Raw genomic sequence first — 26805 nt, 5'->3', positions numbered from 1 at the left:
TTGAGTCTCTTTTCTCAACTGAGGAATGATGGGATTGGCCTAGAAGACTTCTGAGGATCTCTCCCAGAAGTTGCATTGTGCTGTTTTCAACAATCGTTTTTCTTTGGTAAAGTTGTGACTTCTACATTTCCCATTGGAAAACCAGGGACACTCCTCAGTGACAATGAGATATGGAAGGAAGGCTTGAGGAATAATTGTCTGAGGAGGGTAAGGAGAGGCAACCGTTCTTCATTGCCTCACAGTTCTGCAGAGTTTGCTCCATTTCACTTCTGGTTGAACCTTGAACTAAAAAGGAAGTGGCCCAAAAAACCTAGGCACCAGGCTTCTGGTGAACAGAGAATGAGGTAAAAGGTGAACTGGGCAAAAGTCAAGAGAAATTCTCATGAGTTCCTAGATCTGCCAAGTGTTTATTCAGGAAGTATGCTGGCTATGGCCCTGAGCACTCCACACCCTGTGGATCTAGGGAAAGGTGAGAGATGGGTTCCCGTGTGGGAGCCAGGAAGTTTTGGGTTATTAGGGAGGTGCATCCTGAGATGGAGTCACCTAGAGCCTGTTGGGCACTCTTCTTGCCTCCAGTCTCTTCACCCCAGTCCATCCTCCGCTCAGCTGTCAAAGGACCTTCCTCAAAAGCAGATTTGAGCATGTTACCCTCTCTCCATTCAATAACCATCAGTGGCTCCCTATGATGCTCTCTGCCTAGTATTCTCCTCCTATCTCTCCAGTCTCTTCACACCTTGCACCCCTTCTGGTACTAGGTAATCCAGGGACACTGGCCTCCTCACTATAACTCCCACAAGATAATTTATCTCCTGACGTCTGGTCCTCCACATCTTGAAGCTTCTTCATCTCTGAAGGTGATGTTTTTGAAGCCAGTAAGACTTGAAGACAAGTCCCACTTCTGACACCCACTGGTTGTATAAGAGACATCTCTACTTCCCAGGTTTCTGACTCCTTCCACAAGAAGCCTCCCCCCCCCCCAGTCCTCTTTAATCTTAGTGCCTCCCCTCTTGAGACCACCCCCAATACATCTTGTCTTGAGCTCATTGGCACCTTGCCCCCCCCATTAGACAGTGAGTCCCTCAAAATAGGGACTGTTTATGCCTTCATTTGACTCCTCAGAGTTTAGACTGGCCCACAGGTACTTCATAGAACTTTCTTGAAGCCTAGGTGGAGCGTCTAACCATTCATACCTAACAAGAGGCAGCTTTGTAGGTGAAGTCAAATGGAAAGACTTGCATTCAAACCCTGCCTCTGACAAAGGCTGTGTGACCCTGAGTAGGTCATTCAGACAAATTTCTAAGCCACCTTTTTTTTGGTGTGTGTATACTGTAACTCTTGGGCAGGCAATTTGGTGAAGCCTATAGACTCCTCCCAGGATTTTCAAAAAATGTATACAATAAAACATATGGGATTATAAGGGAAACTGACTTGATTGAAATATAGTGATTGAAAACAAATTCATGGACTCCAGGTTGAGAACCACAAGTTGCAGAGGTGCTAATCTACCTTCGTAAGGAGAGTTTCTTCCATGAATTCACGTCTGACGTGGATGAGCCCTGTAAGGTCTATAAAGTGGCTTATAGACTTGCTCTCACTCAAACCCCACACTAATCAGGGGAGGGAGATGGTAGACTTATTAACTCTGTTTTATAAATGAGGAAACTGAGGTGAGCCCCCAGGCACCAGTTATTCATTGTGGTCACTGTATTTCCATCCATGGCTTCAATATGACTTCCTGTCCACTGGTGAGAAGGTCAGGTGGATGAAGGACAAGGGGTCAGGAAGTCTGGTGTAGAGGCTCTCACCCAGTGCTAGGAGTCAGATCTCCTGACCTTGAAGAAGTCACTCAGTAGTGGTCTGGGCCAGTCTTCTTAGTTCAAACATAGGAGGCCTTAACAATAATCTAGTCTCATTTTTTTTTCATTTTAGAGATGAGGGTACTGAAATTCAGATGGCCCAAACCTAGACAGAGCTCAGATCTGAACTCTAACCTCCTGATTCTCAAGAGCACTGGCCCTGAAGTCAAAGAATCTGAGTCCAAAACCATCCCTGAGAGTAACACTTCTGTGACTTTGGTCAACTGAGTCACTTCACCTCTCATGGGGGTAGCATGGTGGAGCAGATGCCTTCTGAGGTCTCTTCCCAAGTTAGGTCTTGGTGAAGGCCAATTGTCATTGACCTTCATTGCTCTCCAGATTGGGTTTCTCACTTGGGAGTCTTGGAAGAGTGCCTTCATTCAACACCCTACTTGACATCCAGCTATCTTTTGTGGGTTATTCCCCTCCCCTGCCCAGAATGTAAGCTCCTTGAGGGGAGGGAATGTATTTCATTTGGCACACAGGAGTCCATTGCTTGGTTGCTCTGCCGAAGGCTACAGCAGTTGAATTTGGTCCAATCAGATCAGGCTATTTGCTGGCAGTCCAATATGGATTCTAAACTATCCAACCAATTTTAGAAACAAAGATAGGAGAGTTTTGGAAGAGGAGAAATCTCAGAAGAAAATGGCTCCAGAAATGAAATACTATTTCTTAAGATACATAATTGGAAAAAGCAGACAGAATACTTTGGAGCAGCTCATCAGAATCATGGAAAGTCTGAAATGTAGCTGGCATGAACGAAGTAGCTGTTTTCTTTGGTCAGAGCTTTTTTCTTCTCTGATTTTATGGGTTTATGAATCCTGAGCCAGGATATGAGCCCGGGTCTTAGGACCTCAATCCTAGTGCCTCCCCCCACCCATGTACTTCCTCATCTATAAAATTGGGGTATTGAACTGATTATGTGAAGGGCCCTTCTCACTGGTCACAGGTATGGCTTAATGATTCTGACTGATTGCCCATGACATTCTTCCACTAGAAACAAATGAATTGGTGATTGGTTTGAGAAATCATTCTTCCATAAGTTTGGTCTGCCTGAGCCAGTTTTCCAGGGATCTAACCGCCTCTGGGTAAATTATTACTGGAGTTTATAAACCTTCAAGGCTGAGTAGTTAGTCCCTGGAACCAGGGGTACCAATCCTTGGGGCCCCCTGTGGCCTAATAGTTCTTAAACCTGTTTTTGCCAACTGTCTCCTCGCCACTAAAGGTCATTAGGCAGCAATATTGAACAATACTACATTATGGTGCCAAGAACTTCACCAATCTTGGAAGAGCTGAGTCGTTATTTCTGAAATGAGCTGGGCAATGGGCTGGGCAAATGCCCTGGAGTTGGATTATTCTTGCCAGGTCCAAAATGTTGTAATCATGAGAAGGGGGTGGGGTGGATTTTGTCAAAGGTAGGGAAGAGAACAAGTTGGAATAAGAGGTATTTTTCTGAAGTGGCTACCCTTCATATGAGGATTCTCAGAACCTCAAAGTTGCTGAGATAGATGCAACTAGCTCCCAAGTATCATGGAGAAAGCAGGGGCCTGGGCAAGAAGAGGTCTGCCAGGATGCTCAATCTAGGTATTCCTGCAACCAGTCCCAGACTCTTTTGCAGCCTCAGTTTCTTCATCAATAAAAAAGGAGGTAGAACTAGGTCAGGAAGTTGGCCTTTGAGTCATGGAACCCATGAGTGGGAGTTCTCCTTCCATCACTAACATATGTCCTTTCTATGATTCTTGGATGAATGGAAGCCTATAGACTCTTCTCAGGATTCATCCCAGCCCATCCACCACTCAGCTGTCCAAGGGACCTTCCTCAAAAGCAGATTGAGGGGTAGCTAGGTAATACAGTGGATAGAGCATGGGCCTTGGAGTCAGGAGTATCTGAGTTCAAATCCAGCTTCAGACACTTAATAATTACCTAGTTGTGTGGCCTTGGGCAAGTCACTTAACTCCATTGCCTTGCAAAAATGATGAACCGAGGGGGAAAGTGTGTCAGTGGGAAGGGAAGGTATTTGGAGAGGAAAGCTCAAGTCACCTCTGCTCCATCTCTGTTAAAAAGGTTTCATCATTCAATGGAAGCTCCTCGCTCCAAAGATCCTAGAGAGCTCTTAATTGAACAATCTCATGATGTTTGCCTCAAGTTCCTTCTCCTGGACCTCTCTGCAGCCATTGACCCTGATGGTCACTCGCTTTTCCTCGATACTCATCTCTCTCTAGGTTTTGGGGGTACCACCCTCTTCTGGTTCTCCTCCTCCTCTCTCGCTCTCTAATTGCTCCTTCTCTGTCCCCTTTGCTGGATCCTCCTCCAAGTCACACCCTCCTACCACAGATAAATCCTTCAAGGCTCTGTCCTGGGCCTTCTCGATGGATTCAGTGATCATCTTGGTGCTATGGATTCTCAGATCTACTTGTCCAGCCTGAACCTTTCTGCCAACCTCCAGTCTCACATCTCGAGCCACCTATTGGATACATCAACCTGGATTCCTGTAGACATATGGTGAAAACTGAACTCATTTTCTTCCCCTCATTCTTTCTTCTAACTGTGGTGGAGACTGCCATCTTCCTAGTGCCCCAGACTTAGGTACTATCCTTAACTGTTCACTTTCTCTAACCCTCCTTAGTCAATCAGTGGTCAAGTTCAACTGGTTTTACCTGTGGAATATTTCCTATAGAAGCCCCCTCCTCTCCTCTGACACAGCTGCCACCCTGGACCAGCCCTTCATCCTCTCACCCATGGACTATGGCAGTAGCTCCCAGGGTGGGAAGGGATTTTTGTCTCAGTCTTTCCCTTTTCCAGGCCATCCTCAACTTAGCTGTCAATGAATCTTCCTAAAACACAGACCTACCTACATTACTCCTCTACCCTAACTTTCTGATTCCATCTTCTGACTTTGGCCTCTTCCTCCCTTTCCAGTCAGCTTACACCTCACTCCCTCCCATGGGCACCATGGCGCATTGATGCCAACTTCCCTGCTACTCCTCACACCAAACACTCAGTCTCCCACCTTCAAGTATTTGTACCATTTCTCTCCCATTCCTGCAGCTCTGTCTCTCCCCGGTATCAAAGAATCTCAACTTCCTCAAAAACCTTTTTTCCAGTTCTTAATCTTAGATCCTTACTCTGAGATGACCAATTATTTACTCTGTTCAGGGCTTGTTTGGCTATTGCCATTTGCATGTGATCTTCTCCATTAGACTGTGAACTTCCCTCTTCTAGAAATATCCAGAAAGTCCTGTCAAAGGATCCACATCTGAAGCCTTTGGAGTAATCTGAAAGCAAACCCCACCTCAATCTTTCTCTATCAGTTCTAAAATCATAGCCTCTCCCTCCAAACAAACTATAGACAGGACTCCTACTTAGAAGTAAATGGGGCGAGGACTAGACAAAAGCAAGGACAGATGCCCTGGTTGAGCTCCCTGAAAGGGTCAGGGCACAGGTCAGAGGGAAGAGGTGCCCTGGATGACTTCAGGTCACCTGTGACTACCTGAGGGGCAACCCTTGAGGAGTGGCCCAAGAGAAATGAAGCATTTTGAGGAGACTGATTCTCCAGGGGCATTCCAGGAAAGATTAAGTGTCTATTGTTTATGAGAGGAAGTAGAATGCTAACCCTAAACTGTGTAATCACAGTTGTGAAACTTTCCTTGTTCAAGGTTCCTGTAACAGGTACTTTACAATGTATTCTTCAGAGACATGTCCTGAAGGATGATGGGACTTTTGACAGTTTAGTTGTTTAAGCTAAAAATGCTTGGAGTCAAAGTCATGACAAATGAATGACTGTTTCTGGTAGACTTGTGGTTAAAGCAAAAAGAAGAGTTTTAATAGTTTTCTACAATAGCTCGGCGGCATAGTCCAGGCCCCTGGATTCGTTCCTTGGGAATCTTCCATCCAAGGGTGGACTCACCAGGTCCGACCCTGCTCCATTTATGAGATCAGATGAGGGAAGGCCAGTCTGAGGCAATAGAATCATAAAATTGGTTTCTAGCAGGTTTGTGTTAAAAATAACCCATGGAGCATTTCATTTTTTCTACAGAACTTTCCATTGTCCTTTGGGAAATGGCCCTTTTAAAAATTCTTCTGGGTCTAAGGTCTCTGTTGCATTTCCAGAGCTAATAAAGGTCCCAATGGCAATTCTTGGGCACATAGGGGAGGTCTATGAATCTTAATGTGCCCAAAATCCCTGAGAACCGCCATACCTGGGCATCCCCAGTCATGCTTTCATTGCACCCCAACTATCTTCTCACTAGTCAGCCAATGTACCATTGACAGCACACTGTCCTCTTGAAGTCTAAATAGAATTGTGATAATGAGATGACAGGTACTGGGTCTATGATTTCATCCATCTGGATGAGGAAGCTCCCCCTACCAAAGCAGGAGCCTAGAGAGTTGTCCAGAGCACTGTGAAGAGCAGGACTTGCCCAAGGTTACACATTCCATAGGGACCAGAGGCAGAATTTGAACCCAGGTCTTCCTAACTATCATCATCATCATCATCATCATCAGTCATCTTCCTTTTGCTCTTTTAAGTTTTGCAAAGCAGATTACAGATATGATCATGCTCAATCGTCCTTGCAAGAGATCATATTCCCATTTAAAAGAATAGGGGGGCTAAGTGGCTTGATCTGGGTCACACAGCTAGTAAGTGTGAGATAGAATTGGAACCTGGGTCCTACTGACTCCAAAGCCAGTGTTCTTTTCACTCGGCTAGACTGTCTTTCAAGTTATCATTTTGGGGATTTTGTGTCAGAGGACTTGGATTTCAATTTTAACTAAGTATCTTCTGGGTGAGTGGCACCATTTTGGGTGCTAGAGATACAGAGCCAAAAATGCAGCCATAAAGAAGAAATGTGAGCATTGGGCAAGTAAGCACCTCTTTAGGCCTCAATTTTCCTGTATGTAAAATGAGGGAATTGCATTAGAGGATTCCCAAGATGCAAATGTTATGGTCTGAAGTATATTAGAGAGGTCTAATCCAAAGAATTTAGCTAGGTTTGAGGGGGAAGGTCTTTATCAAGGGGCAATAAGAGAAGTTGGATGCTGAGGCAAGAGAGAGCTTCACCTGCTGCGTTCAGAGCCATCGCCAGGCACACTCATCTATATCGGGCCACTGGACCCAGATGATTCCAGAGGAGAAATTGAGGCTGGTGACTTTACACAGCACCTCCTCGCTCAAATTCAACTCTCTTGTTTGTCATGATATCACCTCCCTGATGTCATGATCTTCTTCAAAAAATGAAGGACAAACAACAAGGAATTCATTCATGAGCCCATACCTAAAAACTCAGGAGACCATAAGATTCAGAATTGGCAGGGACCCTCTACATCTTCTAATCCAGAGGTTCCTAACCTGGGGCCCTCAAGCCCTGAAGGGTCAGTGGATTGTTAGCTGGAACCTGTGGACACAGATGGGGGAAAATGACATTTGTAATATTTACTAACTTCTCTAGAAATTGACCATTGAAGAACATGGCTCTAGAGAGTCCCTGGACTTCCCAGTCTGTGCAAGGGGTCCAGGATGCAAGGAGGGTTAAAGCTCCCTGCTCTAATCCAGTCTCTCCTTTTATCAAAAAGGTAGATAGGGACTGAGGGGTGAAGTAAATTGCCCACGTCTCAGAGTTAATGTGGAAGAGGGTCAGTATTTGAACTCAGGACCTCTGGTGCCCTTTCCACGGTGCTACTCCTATGGATGGGGATAAATAAGGCATATGTGACTCTGGGGATCTCTGTGGGCAATAGGGCTTCTCCTCTGTCCTCTGCTCAGCTGTGGCTGATGCTTCCCCAGACTGTCCATGCTTCCCAATGATCTCCTACATTTTACTTCAGTTGGTAAGTATGCAAAGCTCCTTTCTCACAGAAGAGCAGCGAGAGACAATGGAGAGTGGAGAGAGGTCTGGGATCTCCAATCAGTCCTTTGAATTGATGCCATACTAATATTCCTAATGTACAGATATAGATACGGTCATATCCCTGTCTGCCTTTCAAATTTTCAGTTTCCTTTGTTGAGTCATTTCATGACTCCATTTTTGAGTTTTTCTTGGCAAAGACATTGGAATGGTTTGCCTTTTCTTTCTCCAGCTCATTTTACAGATGAGGAAACTGATGCAAAGAAGGGTTACGTGACTTGCCCAGGTTCATATAGCTATTAAGTATCTGAAGTTAGATTAGAACTCAGGACCTTATGACTCTAGACCCGGCCCTCTACCCACTCTACCACTGAGTTGCCCCATAAGAGTTCCCTTACTGCCTCTTTTACTGGTTATTTAAGTAAAAGCTGTCTTACCTATTGATTACTTTTTATCAGGGAATCAAAAAAATGTGCTTTAAAAAATAATCATGGGGAAAGAATATTGGCCTAGGAATGTGGAGCCCAGGCTTCTGGCCTGCCACTAGCTCCCTGTAGCCTTGGGCAAATCACTCCAACCCATTCTCCAGACCTCAGTTTCCCCATTTGTAAAGTGAAGGAGTAAAGCAAGATGATTTTTTCAACTATTTCACCAGCAGATTGCATATCTCAAGCTTCATTGCATCATGTGAGCCCACCCTGTGCTTGTCTCTCTCCATTCCTCTGCTCATGCTGTGCCATACTCCTCAAAGGTCTTCCCCTCTCCTTTCCACCTGCTGAACTTCAGTTCATCCTTTAACTCCAATTCAAAGATCTCTGCTCTAATGGCTCCATTTGATAATGGTTGGGCTTTTTAATCTCCCATAGAACTTGGTGGGTTCTTGAACACTCTAATTATGAATGACTCAATATTCCAGTTGGTATGGAGTGGGCAGGCCAGATAGAGTGAGGACTCACTTTCTCATGGTACTAGGGCATGTTCCCATGCCTAGGGGGCAAGTGTTGATTAGAGGAGAGTGGGAACTCACTTTCCCATGAAGCCTAGACCTCAGGGTATTGACAATGATTAAAGAAGAACCAAGACTTCTGGGAAGGAAAGAGGAAGTCACACTTACAGGGTCATCTGGGAATCATGCTGCCCATCAGGAAAGAGTCACGGGCAAGGGCATTATCTGTCGGGTCACCATCAAAGAGGATCTGAAGTGGACAGAGAATGTAGGTGCTATATCCATCTTTTTTAAAAGGTTTTTGCAAGGCAATGGGGTTAAGTGGCTTGCCCAAGGCCACACAGCTAGGTCATTAATTATTAAGTGTCTGAGTCCGGATGTGAACTCAGGTCCTCCTGACTCCAGGGCCAGCGCTCTATCCACTGCGCTACCTAGCCACCCCCCATATCCACTTTTGATCTAGTAGTCTGCCTGTCAACAAACATTTAAAACTTATTCACCCTGCGTTGAGCATTAGACTAGTAACTAGAAATGGGAAACCTCCCTGCCCTCAAGGAGCTGGCGCTCTAGTTTGGAGAGAACAGGCTACTAACTAGATACATCTACACGTCTACTGAAGAGATGGAGGGCCACAATCTGAGGGCAAGGCATTAGGAACTGGGGTCTCTGGACCCAAAGCTTGAAGAAAGCCTTCCATCCTAAAAGCCAGAGAGGTGAGGTAGCTTGTTCCAGGCAGGGCCACAATGATGGTCAACATTTATATGGCATTTTAAAGTTTAGAAAACAATTTATATACATTATTTGATTGCAAAGAAGATAAGAACCGGCTCATAAAATGCATGAAAGGAAAGAAGATGAGCCGGAAACTGTGCTGAGCACTTTACAAAATTATCTCATTTGATCTTCCAACTACCTTGGGAAGTAGGTATAATTATGATCCCCATTTTACAGGTGAGGAAACTAAGGCAGAAAGTGGTTAAATGACTTATCCAGGGTCACACAATTAGTATGTGTTTGAGCCCAGAATTGAACATGGGTCTTCCTAACTCCAAGACCAGTGCTTTTTCTCCTGTTCCAACTAAGGAGAATGGGAAGATGGTAAGAGATCAGTTATAAGGAACTTTAAATGGTGAACAGATGAATTTGTATGATATAATAATAATAATAGTTGCATTTGATGCATATGATTGATTCAGAGCAGGATAGAAAGATCGATATGAATTGATTCTGAGCCAGGCAAATAATATATATCATAACTACAACACTGGAGATGGAAAGCACCATGATACATTCAAAAGTCAAACGTAAATGTGACAAAATTATCAAGATCAAATGGGCTGAAGGATGAGAGGACCCCCCACCCCACCATCATGGAGCTGGGCGTCCACAGGTGGGCAGATTGCTAGACTATTTCAATGGATTTATCATTTGTGCGGACTTTTTTATCTTTAAAATATTATTTGTCTTATGGGATGGGTCTTCTGGAGGAGGAGGGGGAAGGATACATGGGATAGCTAGGCTAATGCAAGAAAAAGAAATGATCAATAAAAACTTAAGACAGTAAGTACACTCTCTCCTGTAATCCATAAAGATTTGCAAGTGTTATCCATGTGCTAACTCATTTGATCCTCACAGCAACCCTGGGAAGTGGGGGGAGCTATACTATGATCCCCTTTTATTGTGGATGAGGAAATTGAGGCTGACAAAGGTTAACTGACTTCCCAGGATTCTATAACTAGTCAATGACTCAGAATTTGGAAGACATGTCTTCTAGTGCCCTTCAGCTGCTCCCCCTGCACCCCAATGAAGTCAACCAGGAGGCTAGAATCGGGAATCATTGGAGATATTTGAACCTGGAGCTCATTGGGCAGGGTGGGTGACTTGGTCAGACCTGCGCTTTAGATAAATCACCTAGAAGATCAATTGGAGTGCGGAGACTCGAGGCAGGGATATCACTTAGCCTGTGCTATCTGCTTCTACTGCTACCATAACTAGAGTAGTGCCAGTAGTATATTGTGGATAGAAAAGATGGATCAGGGGACTGGGTTACCAGTTTTGAGAACAAACCTAAGTTCTTTTCTTATTTTGGGGGGCAGAAAGGGTTCAAATGGGCTCAAATCTGGAGTAACTTTGTAAGTCCCTGAGGCTAGCAGGACTTCCCATAGGGAAGTATTTTTGGCTGACTCCAGGCTTGGAAATGAGTCCTTTCCATATTGCTTGTTGAATCAGACTTGTTCTGTATTTTAAGTCTTGTTAGTCCAAGGCTTTTAAGGGAGCCCAGAATATCTTAACAAGAATTAAAAGTGAGCTACATTCAGATGTTCCCAGATGAATTATCTAGATGAAGACAGAACCAAATCATAGAGGGTATGAGTTGTTGATAAGCCTTTGAGATTGAACCAAAGTCTGTATGGAGTCAGAGCTCCAGTTCTGGCCACAAGTTGTATGTGTGGGCACCATTTTGTTGGCCATTTCCTGGGCTGTTACCACCCAGAACAATGAGAGCAGTGGTATTTGGGGCTTTCCAGCTCAATGAACTTTAGAAGAAACTGGAGGGCAGGACCAGTTCCACTATTATCCTAGGCATTCAAGCACTCAGCTGCAAAGGCTTGGCATCCTTCTGAATTTCTTCCTCTCTTCCATTCCCCCCCCCCAACCTGATCTTAGAAAATGCATTCATTCCCAGAGATGAAGGATGGCAAGCTGACATAACCTTTTGTCTAACCAGGGGATTGCACGATGACAGTCTAATTTAAAAATTAGCCTGTCTATATCAAGCATCTACTATTTTTCATTGCAGAAATAAAGCCAAAAATATCCACAAGGTGACACAGAAACAAAAAACATGCATCCGGGTAATTTGGGTGGTGGGGGTGGGAAGGTGTTAGCACCTGGGGGATCTGGAAAGGCCCCCATTATCATTATTATAATTATTATTTTCAGTTCCGTCGCTATTTAGTTGTGTCTGACTCTTCATGACCCCATGTGTGGTTTTCTTGGCAAAGATACTGGAGAGGATTGTCATTTCTTCTCCAGTTCATTTTACAAATGAAGAAACTGAAGTGAATGGAGTTGAGTGACTTGCCCAGGGTCACATAGTTAATAAATATTTATGACCGCATTTGAACTCAGGTTCTTCTGACTCCAAGACTAGAGTCCACATAACTGGAGGAGGCTTTTGAGCTGAGAGTTCTGAGAGGAGGAAGGGAAAGAGTGCAATCCTGGCTTTGCTCCTGCCCCTACCCTCAATTCTACAAACCAGGATCAATGACAGGAAGTCTGGGAGCCTTCCTTGGTTACTTTTATCTTTTAGGGGAAGAAGAGTAGCTGGGAATGGGGAGCAGTCTTCCTTTGCAACCACTGAACTGACGTGGACATGGATACTTCATGGGGCTCTCCAGACCTGGCACATCCCTCCTATGCAGGGACTGGTTGGGCAGGTGGTGGCATACACTGCTCAGTGAGAGGTCATCTAGACATACCCACCTGTTAGGTTCCCTGGAGAAGGAACAGGTTTTCTTCATGCTGTCAGAGGGGACCCCTGGGGTCCCCCATCAGCAGGTAACAGTGAAGCTAGTCATCTGAGTCTAATCTGCTGAGTCAGAAAGCCTCCAGGGAGAAAGTGGCAGAGCCTCTGGATTGGCAGGAATGGAGAGCTAGTTTCCCCAGTCATCCACATAACACCCATAGTCCTCAAAATGAAATAATGCAGGCAGGACCAGTCTGGGGCTGGTATCCCCACAGGGAGTTTCTGGGAGCTGCTGCTCATTGAACTCTATGTGGAGCCCAGAGCCCAAGGAGACAATGGAGGAGTTAGCAGTGTGTCCAGGGGTGCAGGTACCCATGTCAACCAAGGATCCAGTCACAGAAGAGATTTGAGAAGGGCTTGGGGCCTCTAGCCTATCTGGAGATAGTCCAACATAGGGAGGAGGAGGAGAGGAGGCCTGGAGTTTTATTATAGAGTCAGGAGTCAAAGAATTCTCAACAGCCTAGACAGAGAAAGGCCAGGGAGACTGTGGATGATGAGGACACAGGCAGGTGCTGCTACAGAGATACAATTGAGATCCCACAAAGCAACTGATAGCAAGAACAACAAATGTCCGCAAGGGTTGGACTTTAAATGAAGCAGTGGAGAGAAAAACAGCAATAGAACTGAGCATCCCTGATCAGAGAACACCACAAGAAAATTCCAGAGAGTTCAAAAATAGAGATAAAAAAGACAGATTGGATCATCAAAGAGGAGGAAGGCTGCAAGGCAGATCTTCCAATACCATTTCCTAGAAAATGTCTGATTGGTTTGGTCAAAGATGAGCTCATGGGTCCCCTGACTTCAATGTCATCTTAGCTGAAGTCACCCCCTGCCCCCAGGAGGTTGGGGGGTGGGGGGAGAAGGACTTGGAGGAGGGTGAGTCAGCTGCCTGGACTTGGCCGAACCCAAGAGAAATTTCTGGACAGCCCTGATAATCAATCCCTGCCTTGGCCGGCTACTTGCAGCCACAAAGAGATAGATATAAGGGAATCTGAAGAAAGGACACCATTGTTGAACAGACCTGGATTTCCAAAAAGCATTAGACAAAATCTCATGCATGCTGACCTTGAAGACAAGGCAGAGGGGCAAGGTCTAGATGGCTGTGCAGCCAAATGAATGTGAGGATGGCAGAAGGACCAGATTTACACAGCCATAATTAATGGAACTGGAATCAAACTGCAGTGAGATGGCTAGAGGTGTCCTCTGGGGATCTATCTGGCATCTTTCATTATTCAATATTTGAATCAATGACTTGAACAAAAGGATTAGCCGGCATGCTTTAAAATCTGGAGCTGGTCCAACATAGGGAGGAGGAGGAGAGGAGGCCTGGAGTTTTATTATAGAGTCAGGAGTCACAGACTTCTCAACAGCCTAGAACAACAGTCTTCTGAATCTAGAAAGATGAAATTTTAATAGGGAGAACCATCTATCAGACATCTGGGTTAACGAAAAACCAACAATGCAAAATTAGTATCAATCATAGAAGACTGAGTTCAACATAAACTCACCAAGGTGACATTTGGCAGCCAAAAAAAAGCTGGACGTAATTTTTTTCTTCTTTTATGGCTAATTTTTATTAGTATGTGGATTTCCTAGTCAGAAAATACCTTTCATCAATGCAGATTTCTTCTCATCATCTGGGATCCTGAGAGGCAGTGACTCACTCAAGGTCATTCCTTCAGTTTGGGTCAAAGAGTGGGTCTCAGGGAGGATCTTAGAAGCGCTGCAGTAGGGTGGCTAGGTGGTGTAGTGGATAAAGCACCAGTCATGGAGTCAGGAGTACCTGGGTTCAAATCCGGTCTCAGACACTTAATAATTACCTAGCTGTGTGGCCTTGAGCAAGCCACTTAACCCCATTTGCCTTGAAAAAACCTAAAAAACCCCAACCAAACACACAAACAAAAAAGAGTGGAGAGAGGGTCAGTCCTCCAAGTCAGAAGGCCCCAGCGTCAGTCTAACCTGCACTGAGAGAAGCAATGTCTTTTTAAAAAATATTTTTTATTTGTTTGGCTAAATATTTCTCAATCACATGTAAAAAAATTTAATATTCATTTTTTTTATCATTTTGAGTTCTAAAATAATTTGGAACTCCCTTTCTTCCACCCTTGAGAAAGTAAGCATTATATTGATTATACATGTGATTGCCATATTAGTCATATCGAAAAAGAAAACACACACACACACACACACACACACACACACACACACAAAGTAAAGTAAAAAAAGTGGACGCATTGTCTTTCAATAAAGAACCAATTTGTTAACAACATAAAACTGGGAGTGATATCTTGGATGGACCTGTTTGTTGTCATATTATCTTCTCTATTAGAATGTGAAATCCTTGAGGACAGGAACTGGGGGGGGTTTGCCAGATCCCTTTGTATTCCCAAATCTTGATCCTGGCAAATAGTCATCTCTTAATCAATGTTTATCAACTGACTGGCTGTAGTCCTTTGTTCTTGAAGAAGACCAAAGTGACGTCACTGTATTAGAGTCAACTTTACAGTGTGTCCAACTGTGACTACTTAGACCAATAAAAGCTTGAATACTCTGCCACAGATTGGTCACAGATTGTCCATGTGAACATCGGGGGTAGATTCCCTAAATTCCCGAAATCTGAGCATTTCTGTGAATCACAGAGTCAAATAATATCTTTTTTTAGGGTTTTTTTTTTTGCAAGGCAATGGGGTTAAGTGGCTTGCCCAAGGCCACACAGCTAGGTGTCTGAGCCGCATTTGAACTCAGGTCCTCCTGACTCCTGACTCCTGACTCCCTGACTCCCTGACTCTATCCACTGCGCCACCTAGCCACCCCCTGTCCAATAATCTTACCAGACTAGAGCATTGGGTTGGATCAACTCCAGTGAAATGTATTAGGGACAACAAGTTAACAAGAAGTTAACTTTAAACAATCCATCAACAAATATTTATTAAGTATCTTTTATGTATCAATCATTATGCTAAGTGGTGGGGATACAAAAAGAGAGAAAAGGCAGACCCTGCCCTCTTGGAGCTTACACTCTGATGGGAGACAACATGCAAGTAAATAAGTACAGAGCAAGTAATGCATAGGATAAATAGTAACTAATTAACAGAGGGAAGTCTGGGCAATCATGAGGAGTTGGAGAAGGTTTTTAGTAGAAGATAAGATTTAATTTGAGACTAAAGGCAAGCCAGTGAGGTCAGGAATGGAGGGAAAGCATTCCAGGCATGGGGGATGGCCAGAGAAAATGTCTGAAACCTAGAGATGGAATGTCTTATATGTGGAACAGCCAGGTGGCCAGTGTCATTAGATTGAAGAATATGTGTTGGAGAATAAGTTGTAAGAAGACTGGAAAAGTAGGAGGGGGCTAGGTAATGAAGCTAGACAGCAGCTAATGATGCAGTGGATAGAGTCAGGAAGACTTAAGTTCAGTTTTGACCTTAGATTCTTACTAGTTGTGTGATCCTGGGCAAGTCACTTTACCCTATTTGCCTCAGTTTCCTCATCTGTAAAATGAGCTGGAGAAGGAAATTGCAAACCATTTTGGTTTACCAAGAAAGCCCTAAATGGGAGTCATAAAGAGTTGGACATAACTGAATAGACTTTGAATGTTAAAGAGCATATTTGCTCTTTGGATATAATAAGAAATCATTCATTTTATTGAGAAGGTGATAGGATAGAATTTGTACATTAGGAAAGTCATTTTAATGGCTTAATAGAGGATGGCTTGGAGTGGGGAGAAACAGGCAGGCAGACTCATCAGCAGCTATAACAATTGCCCAGGTGTGAGGTGGTAAGGGCCTACACCAGAGTGGGGACAGGATCAGAGAGAAGGGGGTGCATCTTACAGAGATGCTGCAGAGACAAGATTGACAAGCCTGAACACCATATTGGATAGGGTAGGGATAGGGAGGTTAAGAGATGGTGAAAGTCCAGGATGACTCCTAATGTTCAAGCCTGAGGATCTGGAAAGGTGATGTTGCCCTCTACAGTAATAGGGAAGGTGGGGAGGGAGAGAGTTTAGGAGGAAAGATAATGAGTTCTGTTTTGGATATAATTGAGTTTAAGATATTTATTGGATAGCTTATTTGAGATGGTTGAAAACCAGTTAGAGAAATGAGATTGGAGAGCAGCAGAGAGTTTAGAACTGGAAAGATAGATTTGAGAATCATCAGCACAGAGATAATCATTAAATGTGTAGGAGCTGATGAGAAGTGGTATAAGAAGAAAAAGAAGAAGAAAAGAGGACTCAGCATGGGACCCTGAGGGACATTTGCAATTAGAGGAAAGTTTGACAGTGTGATTGAGTAACAACTTGTCTGAAAAACTCTTGAGGCATATGGGGCTAAGTTACCCAGGAGGTACTGCCGGGACTGTAGACTACTTCCAGGGTTGGCGAGGACATGGTCACTCCATATCTACCTTGGAGTGATATGTCCAGGTGGTATGGCCAGAGGTGGGTAGAAAATTGAAGACCTTGGGTGAAGCTGGTAGAGCATCTCCAGGAGGGTGAGTGGGACTTTGAAGAAATCAGACAGATTTGCCTACAGGAAAAAAAAAAGTTGCTTTCAAGTACGTGGAAGAGATGAGATGCTCCCTTTGACTCTAGAAACAATAGGTAGAAGATGATATTGAATCTTGATATTAGGAATTCTAAAGTGAAAGGGGTTCTCTGTCCTCCAAGGTCCCATGGTCAGGTTTGCCTTTATGATGCCACCTTAGTTGGTTAGGTTGAACTCTAGATGGCCACTAAAGAGGATTCTTTCATCTCTCCATTCTCTTCCCTCATAGTACTATGGAGGTGACCCTGGATTATCCAAAGGCTCTGCCAGATGAATCAAACTCTGTTGCCTTCTCCTGAGCTAGAACAGCTAATAGCAAGGGAATTAGGAATGGACAATATGCCTGTCCTCCAAGGACAAACCTAGTTGGTTGGTGAAGTTTAGGGAGGTTCATCACCTCAGGGATGGCTCCCAAATGGGATACAGTGGGGAGTTGAATATTTCATTCATAACTCTCCAAGACTATTTCCTATGTCACAGAAGAATTGTTCCTCCCATCAGTGGAGGGAATTTTCCAGGTTGTCAAGTCCCAGGACTCTGAAATATTTCAGAAGGCTCTGTCACAAAGGATGTGACCATCTACCTGTATGGACTCTTCTCCTTGGGCAAAATCAATCAGGAGTTTTGTGTGCTGTGTAGGCTGTCACACTTTAGGTGTGACTTGAAGAAGAAGAAAGAAGCAAAGCCATTTAGTGGCCCTCAAAAATTTACAAAACACTTTATACAAGACAGTACAAGTCAACTGATCTATAGATGCTGAAGACCAGCACGGACAAAGATGAGTTAAAGGAATTGGACCAAAAAAAATTATATATTGGATGAGATCTACTTAAAAGGATGGGAAGGACTGTCATGAGGAAAATGACTGCCTGGGCCAGTAGAGGCAGAGTTTGTGCTCAAAGGATCTTAATTAGAAGCCTGTGATCCCTTGGACAAGTGACTTAATTGCTCTTTGTTACTTGGTCTCATCTAAACATAAAGGAGGTGCCCTTCTTCCCCATCACTTAAAGTAATCCCAGAATCTAGTCACCTCTTACAAGGTTTTAATAGGGAAATGGTTTGGTCTTCACCCAGATCCTTTGGTGAGGTGTAAATGCTTCTCTGAATGAGCAAAGAAAGGAACAGGGTAGTGGACAGGCCCAGGATTTCAAGGACTGAGGATTAGAGGAATTCTATAATTGAAGAATGAGAGAGATTCTTGTCTCTCCTTATTCTCCAATTAGCCATATTTTTTCCTTTGAGTATGCCAGTAATAAGCAAAAAAATTGGGGCATATGCCCCTTTTGAAGACCAAAGTCTTTAAATGAGGACACTTAGGAAGACACAACACATCCTTGAGCAACATAGATTGGTCTTCTTTTGAATGGCTATCACTATCTTATTCAGAATTGAGATTACATCATTTGGACCTCCCCTTTTGAAGTCTCTTTAACCACAGCCAAGATGAGAGTGGAATTACGAGACAAATCTTCTCGGGCAATGGGAGCAATCTTCAGGTGATAGGAGTGTGTCCTATGGTTTTAAATTGATAAGATCTGACCTTTAGGTAACCAAGTTTCCTTAGAAAGTGAGTAATGGGGGCAGCTAGGTGGTGCAGTGGATAGAGCACTGGCCCTGGAGTCAGGAGTCCCTGACTTTAAATCTGGCCTCAAACATTTAATAATTACCTAGCTGCATGGCCTTGGGCAAGTCACTTAACCCCATTGCCTTGCAAAAACCTAAAAAAAACTGAGTAATGGATGGGGTTATGAAACTGAAAGTAATTTTAAGACAAAAGTCTGACCTTTTCTCCTGGACAAGAATAGTAGGTGAAGTTTACAAGAAGACAGAACTGGGAAAAGGATTTTTTAAATTTACCTCAACTAAGCCTTAAAAATAGAACAAAAATCAATTTTCAATTTTACTCTGGCAAGAAATGATAGAAATGAAGAAAAGATAGTCACAGTTCTTGACCCTAGGATTTAATTCTATGTCTATCTACCTATCTCAGCCCTGTCCATGAATGTGTTTTCATTATTCTATATGGTCTAATTCTTCATATAGCAAAAAGAATGCTATATATTTGGATTCCTGGAGGTTGATGGTCTTTGTTTCCAAGGTTTAAAGGTAATAATACACACATCTGCATCCTTCTCTTCAGCAAACTGAGAGCAGAGGATCAAATTTATCAACTAGAGTAAAGATAGCAGGCTCTCTCTCTCTCTCTCTCTCTCTCTCTCTCTCTATCTATCTATCTCTCTATCTATCTATCTATCTAACTATCTATCTATCTATATAAAATTATCAACAATTCTGGATCTTGGGCATTTATTTGCCCAAAAAGATCTCCAACATGAAGATGGTGGCCTTGAAGTTGAAGTCCTCCATAAGTCCTCCAGAGATCTAACCAGTGACATCACTCCCTTGTGGGCATACAGACCTCCATAGTCTGTAACCTCCCCTCTTCTCTTTTCTCCTTCCCCACTCCCTCCTTCTTCCTCATTTCCCCTACCTTAGCCCAACTTTTTTAAACTTTATTTTTAATTTATGGAATAAAAGAAGCATTTCCATAACTAGCATAATGGAAATGGTGATTGTACATGAAAATGCAAATTTAATTTCTTTCAAACACAAAAAAATTATCTTTTTAATGTTTTTCTTTCTTCCCCCCACCCTAATGATGGCTACCATTAAACATAAATAGGAATATATGGCTATTTTTAAAATATGAAATTATTCTACATATACTTCTATTTATCTGTTCTTTTTTGGATTCAGATAGTGTCTCTCTTCATAATTGTCAAAACAGAACATTGTACTTTAAGCAATAATGTTGTTGCTGTATGCAATGTTGTTTGGGTTCTGCTCATTTTGTTCTCCATGTTTTCATGCACGTGTTTCCATGTTTTTCTAAGATCACTGACTTCCTTATTTCTTATAGCAAAGTAGTATTCCTCCATAATCACACACCACAATTTGTTCAACCATTCCCCAGTTGATGGACATCCCTGCACTTTCCAGTCCTTTGCCACCACAAAGAGAGCTGCTATAAATATTTTAGAATATAGGGATTCTTTCCTTTTTTCCCTAATCATCTTTGGGAAGAGAGAGACCTAACTTAATAGCTTTTTTGGGCATAATTCCAGCTTGCTCTCCAGAATCGATGTACAATCCCAACAGCAGTGAATTAGTATCCCAATTGTTCCACATCCCTCCAATCTTTCTTTGCTTTCCCCTTCAATTCTTTTAGCAAATCTGGTAGGTGTAAAATTGTAGCTCAAGGTTCTTTTCATTTGCATCTCTCTAATCAATAAGAATTTAGAATATTTTTGTATGACTAGACATTGTTTAGATTTCTTCATAGGAAAACTGGCTGTTCATATGCTTTGACCATTTGAACTCCCGGACCTCTAAGAAGCACTGCATTATTGGGGACCAGAAATCACCAGTGATCTATGATTTGCCAAATTTGGTGGGTTTCCCCTCCCTCCTAATCCTTCTTAAGCTTCTTTTGCATTTTGCACTTGGCTTCTCTTTTCACCTGGGTTTTCAAGTCACTGCCGTCTCCTGGTTCATCTCCTACCTGTGTGACCTGTCCTTATCGGTCTCTTTTGCCCACTCATTCCCAATACATTGCCCTAATTGTGGGTATTCCCAAAGGCTCTGTCTGAGACCCTCTTTTCTTCTCCCTCTCTCAGTAACTTCCTTCATGCTCAGGAGTTTAATGATCATCTCCTTGCACATGGTTCTCTTATCAATGTATTTAACTGCAGTATCTTCCTGGAGTTTTAAGAACCTATCTCCAATCGTTATTAGATACTTCAAAGCACATTTTTGAAGACATCTCTAAAATGGAACTCCTTTTTTAAAATATTTATTTATTCTCTTTTTGTACAAATAATTTTTTATGCATTAATAAAATAGGAACTCATTCTTTTACCCTGAAACTCTATCTTATAAATTTTTCTATTTTTGACCATTATTTCAGTGAATCTCATTTGAAATCTTATTATTCTGGACTTTTAACTGCCCTTCTTCCACATTCCAATAAGCGGCCAAACTTGCCAAGTTTACCTTTTCAACATATCTCCCATCCAACTCCTTGTCTACACATTCCCCACTCGAGAACCTTAGTTCTGGTCCTGATCAGCTTTCCTCTAGATCATTGGAACATAGAACATAGTCCCCATCCCCCACCCAGGCTCAAATCTCTCCCTATTCTAGTTCATCATTCACAATGTTGCCAACAGAATCTTCCTTAATTTCAGCCACAGATGACATGGTACAAGTCTCTAACATAGTGATGCCAGTCTGAAAATGAAGGACAAGAACCAACCAATGCCATGACTTAGCCAAGGTCACACAGCCCATACGTGCCTTAGAACAGATCTGAACTCAGGTCTTCCCAATCCCAGGTTCAGCACTTTGTCACCTAGCTGTCCATACTCCATCTCCCTGACCTTTGTGCCTCTTCACTGGTAGTCCTACCTAGAATGCCATACTTCCGTACCTTCCTTTTTTCTTTAGGATCCACCTCAAACACCATCTTCTGCATGGTCTTACCTCCTCCCCCACAACTACTAGTGTCTTTGTCCAAACAACTTTGTATTTAACTACCCAAATATATGTAATTACTGTGGCATATATTTTAATATATTTATATATTCTGCCATTAGGGTGTAAGTTCATTGAAAGAAGGGATTGGCCAACGCTTTGTATTATTATAACTTCAGTTCCTGGCTTGGGAGCAAGGCGGTCCTGGATCTAGAGTAAAGGAGACCGGGAGTTCAAATTTGACCTCAAACACCGAAAACCCCAGGCAGGTCTTCTGTCTGCTTTTTCCCATGTAAAAATGGGAATAATAAAAGCACCTGTCTCTCAGGGTTAATGTGAGGATCCAAAGAAATAATTGTAAACTACTTTGCAGAGTCTAGCACATGGAAACCTGTGTCATTATCAAAAGCGGCTTGGAGATTGCTTCTCTCATTACTTCTCTTGCTTTTATCTCATGGCCAATAGGATCATTCTGTCCTTTCCAGTTCAAAGATTACTCTCCTTTGGCAGGAGAACAGAAATAAAGGAAAGGTGAATCGATTTTCTCCTCTGGCTTGTTATCAGCCCACTCACCTTGAGCAGAGGCTTGGTTCCTCCTTTTGTGGACTGCCTTCTCTCTGCCTCTACTGCTCAGATTGGATTCAGTTCCATGAGGGAGGAGGTTCTTCCCAGTTAAGTTTATTCTTGCTAATCTCATCGCTGACTGATTGACATCACCTGCCTCATCCCCTTCCTCTCCTCTTGACTGGAGACTGCAGGACCCTGCTCCTCAATGCCTTCCTTTAGAGAAGGCTGATCCTAGACCTCAGCCTACTCTATCAACTGATCCATCTGGTTTCAACCACCCACTCTCGCCTGTCATCTTTTGTATGTTGTCTCCCCTTATTAGATTGTAAATTCCTTGAAAGAAGGGACTGTCTTTTTATTTTCTGTCTAGTGGTTAGTGTGGTATCTGGCACACAGTAGGCACTTAATAAATGTTTATTGGATTGGATTGGACTTGTTATTCTTTCCCAGAATAGCTGCAGCACTTTGGACATTGCTATAGAACTGGACCACTTTTAAAAATGTTCCCTGCCTCTGCTTCCAAACTGTGGACTTGGCTTATTTTGTGTACAGCCACTGAATTTGTGCTTTTGTTATTTGAGGAAATTCTCTCTATCAAGCAGACTGGCCCCTTCAGAAACTTCTGTGAAACATCTTAAAGAACTGATTTTTTCTACACCACAAAAGAATCTAGGGGCAAAAGTATCTGCAAATTATAAACATAATAGGGGCTGGACCCTGTTAGGCCATTCTCCAATTGATGGCCATCTTCTTCTAATTCTTTGCTACTGCAAAAAGTCATGCTACAAATATTTTAGCTTTGGGAACTTTCTTTTTGTCAATTCTCCTCCTTGGAGTTTAGACTCAGCAGTAGAATTTCTGAGTTAAAGAACACAGATCTTTTGGTTACTTTCTTTGCATAATTTGAAATTGCTTTTGAAAATAGATGGACCAATTCACAGCTCCACTAACAATGCATTAGCCTACCCATCTTCCCACAATATCTTCAACATTGATCAAGATCATAGATTTAAATCTGAAAAGAGTTCCAGAGGTCAACCATAACAGATGAAGAAACCAAGGACCAGAGAAGCTCAATGTCTTGTGTAAGGTCAGAGGCAGGACTCATGACTTGGCAAAGATGACAAATCCAATGTTTTTTGCATTTTATTATTTGGATACCAAATAAATCAATAAGGTTAAATTTGGGGGATGTTTTGATTTGCATTTTTGTGATTATTAGTGGTATGGAGGATTCTTTCATTGATAGTAATATAAAATATTTTTGGAAACAGTTTGTGTACTTTGAACATTTATATCTATTGGTGAATGGCTTTGGGTCTTATATATCTGTGTCACTTATTTTTATATCTTCCTTTTCTAGTATTGCCTCCAGATTATGGTTAGAATAGTATAAAAATACCTGGTGAGTGGTGGGGGGCTAGCTTGTAGTTTACAACTTCACTGACTCCATTACCTCAGCTAGTTTCCTTTGCTGATTCTAGGATTGTTTAAGTAATTCGAGTCATGATCTCAGCAAATAGCTAGTAAAGGACAGTTACTGAAGTACCTCATTCCATGTTCATTGTGCATCTCCTTTTATCAGAACAATGTTCCCTCTTCTCTTTCTGGGAGCTGCTTCTGCTTCTACCACCAGAATTTCATTCCTGAGGGCTTTCCTTTCAGAAGATAAGTGATAAACACAGTATTTGATTTTAAGGAATAAAAAGAAAATATAACTTTTTGACTTTTGTAGCCCCTAGCAAAAATCTAGAGCATAATAAGTGTTTGTGTTAAGTCACTTTCAATCAAGTCTGAGTCTCTGACTATTTTGAAATTTTCTTTCTTTTTTTTTTGTGGGGCAATGGTGTTAAGTGACTTGACTAAGGTCACACAGCTAGTAAGTATGAAGCGTCTGGGACCAGATTAGAACTCAGGAAGAGGAGTCTTCCTGACTTCTCAGCTCTCTATCCATTGTGCCACCTAGCCACCTGGTATTGATAAGTATTCAAACAAAATGTGTTAATTCAACAATAACCAGTAGCTAGGGTTGTTTATGAATAACGGGAGAAAATTCAGCCAAAGTATCCTCTTACCTTGCACTACAAAATGCTGGGAATTGGCAGCATTTATGCTGATTTATGGAAAGGAGGCTACAAAAGGAGAAAATTGGCCTCCCTCTCTCTCTCATCCTGAGTCTGACTCATGCCTGTTGACCACCGGCCTTAACAAACAAGTCATATGAACAATTAACCCACAACAAACCAAGAAATTGGGAGCTGATCTGGGAAGTGCTTTTCAAGGAAGTTTACATGAAGTGGATATTATGACATGTAGGACCAGAGAGACTCTCAGAGCTCTCTGGCAAGAATCTGCTAAGAACTTATTAAATGAATACAACTTGACAGGTAGTGAGAAGTAGATGAAGAATTTGCTACTTTGATATCTAGATGGAGTGGTTTTCCAGTGATGTGATATTTGAGTGAATCTTGGAATGCTCTGTCTCCTAAGAATCTGGGTAGTGGATCACTCAACGGCAATAGAAAGAGTAGGTTAGCGGAAATCACTCAATTAGCAAATATAGAATAAGTTGTAAGTCACTTTACTAAGCCCTGGAGATACAGAGAAAGAAAAAACAGACCCTGCCCTCAAGTAGCTTACTTTCTATTTATTAAGGAGCACCCATTCATATCATTGCCCATGAAAACTTGTAAGAAGGTATGATCCAATAAATGTCTAATTGGAAAGGGTTGTGGATCAGGAGTGGGAGGCAACAAGTCACTTAACCCCATTGCCTTGAAAAAAGAGTGGGAGGCAACAGGTGAACCGTCTGAGACCTTCACTGGTTCCCATAGAATATTAAAAGACCAAAAGGAAGGACATCAGTGCAATGAGAAGATTGTCTAGGAAGGATTTTTAGGAGAAAATGGTCAAGTCCCTCAAGATGAGAAGGTGCAAATGGATAGCAATCTGCACTGTTGGAGGGAGTGGACCCATCAAAGTACTGATGGGATGACTATAAGCATCATGCTATTGTACAGACCAGCAAATTTTGCTAAAAAGCTCAGACTTCTTGCTGTTTGAAATACAAAAACAAAATTTCTTTAGTAAAAGAATTTTAAAATAACTATTCTGTTATCTCAGAGGAAGGAAGAAGCCTCAATTGTATCTGAACAAAAAGCCCCGCCCCAATATTACTAGCAAATGGCAATTGTCTTCAGTTTTTTAAGTTCACTAAGGGGAAGCCCACTGAATACCGAGATATTTAATACTGCTCTAGGGGAAGGGAAGGAAAGGAAGACTTATGAAGTGTCAGTATTTTATCAGACACTATTCTAGGAGCTTTCCAAATCTTGCCTCCTCACACCAGCCCTGAGAAGTAGACACTATGTGATGATGACTCCTATTTGACAATTGAGGAAACTGAGACAAAGGGGAAGTGACTTGCCCAAGGTCACATAGGTAAGAGACTGAATTGGTTTTGAACTTACTCTCAGTTATCCACTTTGGAGGGGGTGGGAGGGCCCTCTCCCAACTGCCTTTCAGATAGAGCTAATCATCAAGAGGTTTTCCTGACTTCGAGTCTACATTCACATCCAACCTTGAGCTGTCCTTTCTAGTTCTGCCCCCCGGGGCCAAGCAAGACCAGTCTACTTGCTGTTTTATGTGGCAGGGACCAAGGCCTCCCTTCTCTTGAGTTACTGTCGAATCTCCTTGAAGTCACATTCCCATGGCTCAAGGTCTTTTCCCCACCCTGGCTGCCCTCCTCTGATGTTCTCCGTCTTGATTTGATGGAGAACTTGACATCTGAGTAGGACATTGAAGACAAGGAAAGAGATGGAGATGGAAACAAGAGGCTATCCAGGATTGGGACTGCATGGATAAAAGTTCAGAGATGGGTGAGGATAGGATTAAAACTGGGAATGAAGGGGTGTCCAGTTTGGCAGGAACCTAGGGCCAGGAAAGACATGGAGATAATAGTTGACAGGTAGGTTGGAACCTGGGATGCCTGGACCAAGAATCTGGCTGGAGTCAATTTTTGAGTCATCGGAATAGCATGGTATGTTTGAAGCTTCCTCAACAGTCTGAAGGATGAACTGGATACAGGGCAGACTGAAGGTGGGAAGACTGGTTGGGAAATTCTGACTTTCCCATTTGCTGTGTTACCCTGAGTAAAGCATTTCTCCTCTTTGTCCTCAGTTTCCTCTTTTGAGAATGGGAGGGTTGAACTGGATGACCTTCAAGGGCTCTCTGACCCCTAAATCTTGAATCTTTTGTCATTTGAGAAGAAAGCTCGAAAAAGGGCAGCTGAATTGTGAGTGGAGAGTAGACTGATACAGTAGGTGCAATATTGATTAGGACTTAGATCATGATGCCAGAGGATGGAAGAGTCAGAGATGACTTCAAGGCCTCTCTCTCTGTCTTAGGAGAACTGACCTGGCTAAATTCAGAAGGACTCATCATCAGAAGATGATGATGAATTTTTGGCTCCAGTAAATAAAATGACAATCTACATAATGACTCATGATCAGCATTGGAGCAAGACTCATCAAAACACAGATATTTGGATTCTCAGAATATCTTAGAGAGTCCCAAAACTTATATAACAGAATTGTTATTCTGGTAAAAAAAAAAAAACTACTATGGAAATGGAAAAATATATTTCTAGTCCATTATTTAGCTTGGTAGTGGGAATGGTTTCTCATGTGCAATTAAAAGCATATTGGATTTGGAGTTCAGAAGACCCTGAGTTCTAATTCTGACTCTGACACTTGTAAAATGACCTCTGGTAAGTCATTTAACCACAAGGAGCATAAATACTTGAAGTGTACAAAGAGGAGGGTGGTCTCCATGGCTTCTGAAGTCCCTTTCAGTTCTGGATGCTATGAACCTTCAACATCTTAGAGAAGTAGGACTCTATAGTTTGGTTATAGGGTAAAAAGATGAACCTTCTATTTGTCTTTTCTTCCCGACCTCTTTATTTCACCTATGTAAGAGGTTCCCA

Source organism: Macrotis lagotis, chromosome 2 (assembly GCF_037893015.1).
Source record: "Macrotis lagotis isolate mMagLag1 chromosome 2, bilby.v1.9.chrom.fasta, whole genome shotgun sequence".
NCBI lineage: Eukaryota > Metazoa > Chordata > Mammalia > Peramelemorphia > Peramelidae > Macrotis > Macrotis lagotis.
This window is presented reverse-complemented; position numbering follows the sequence as displayed.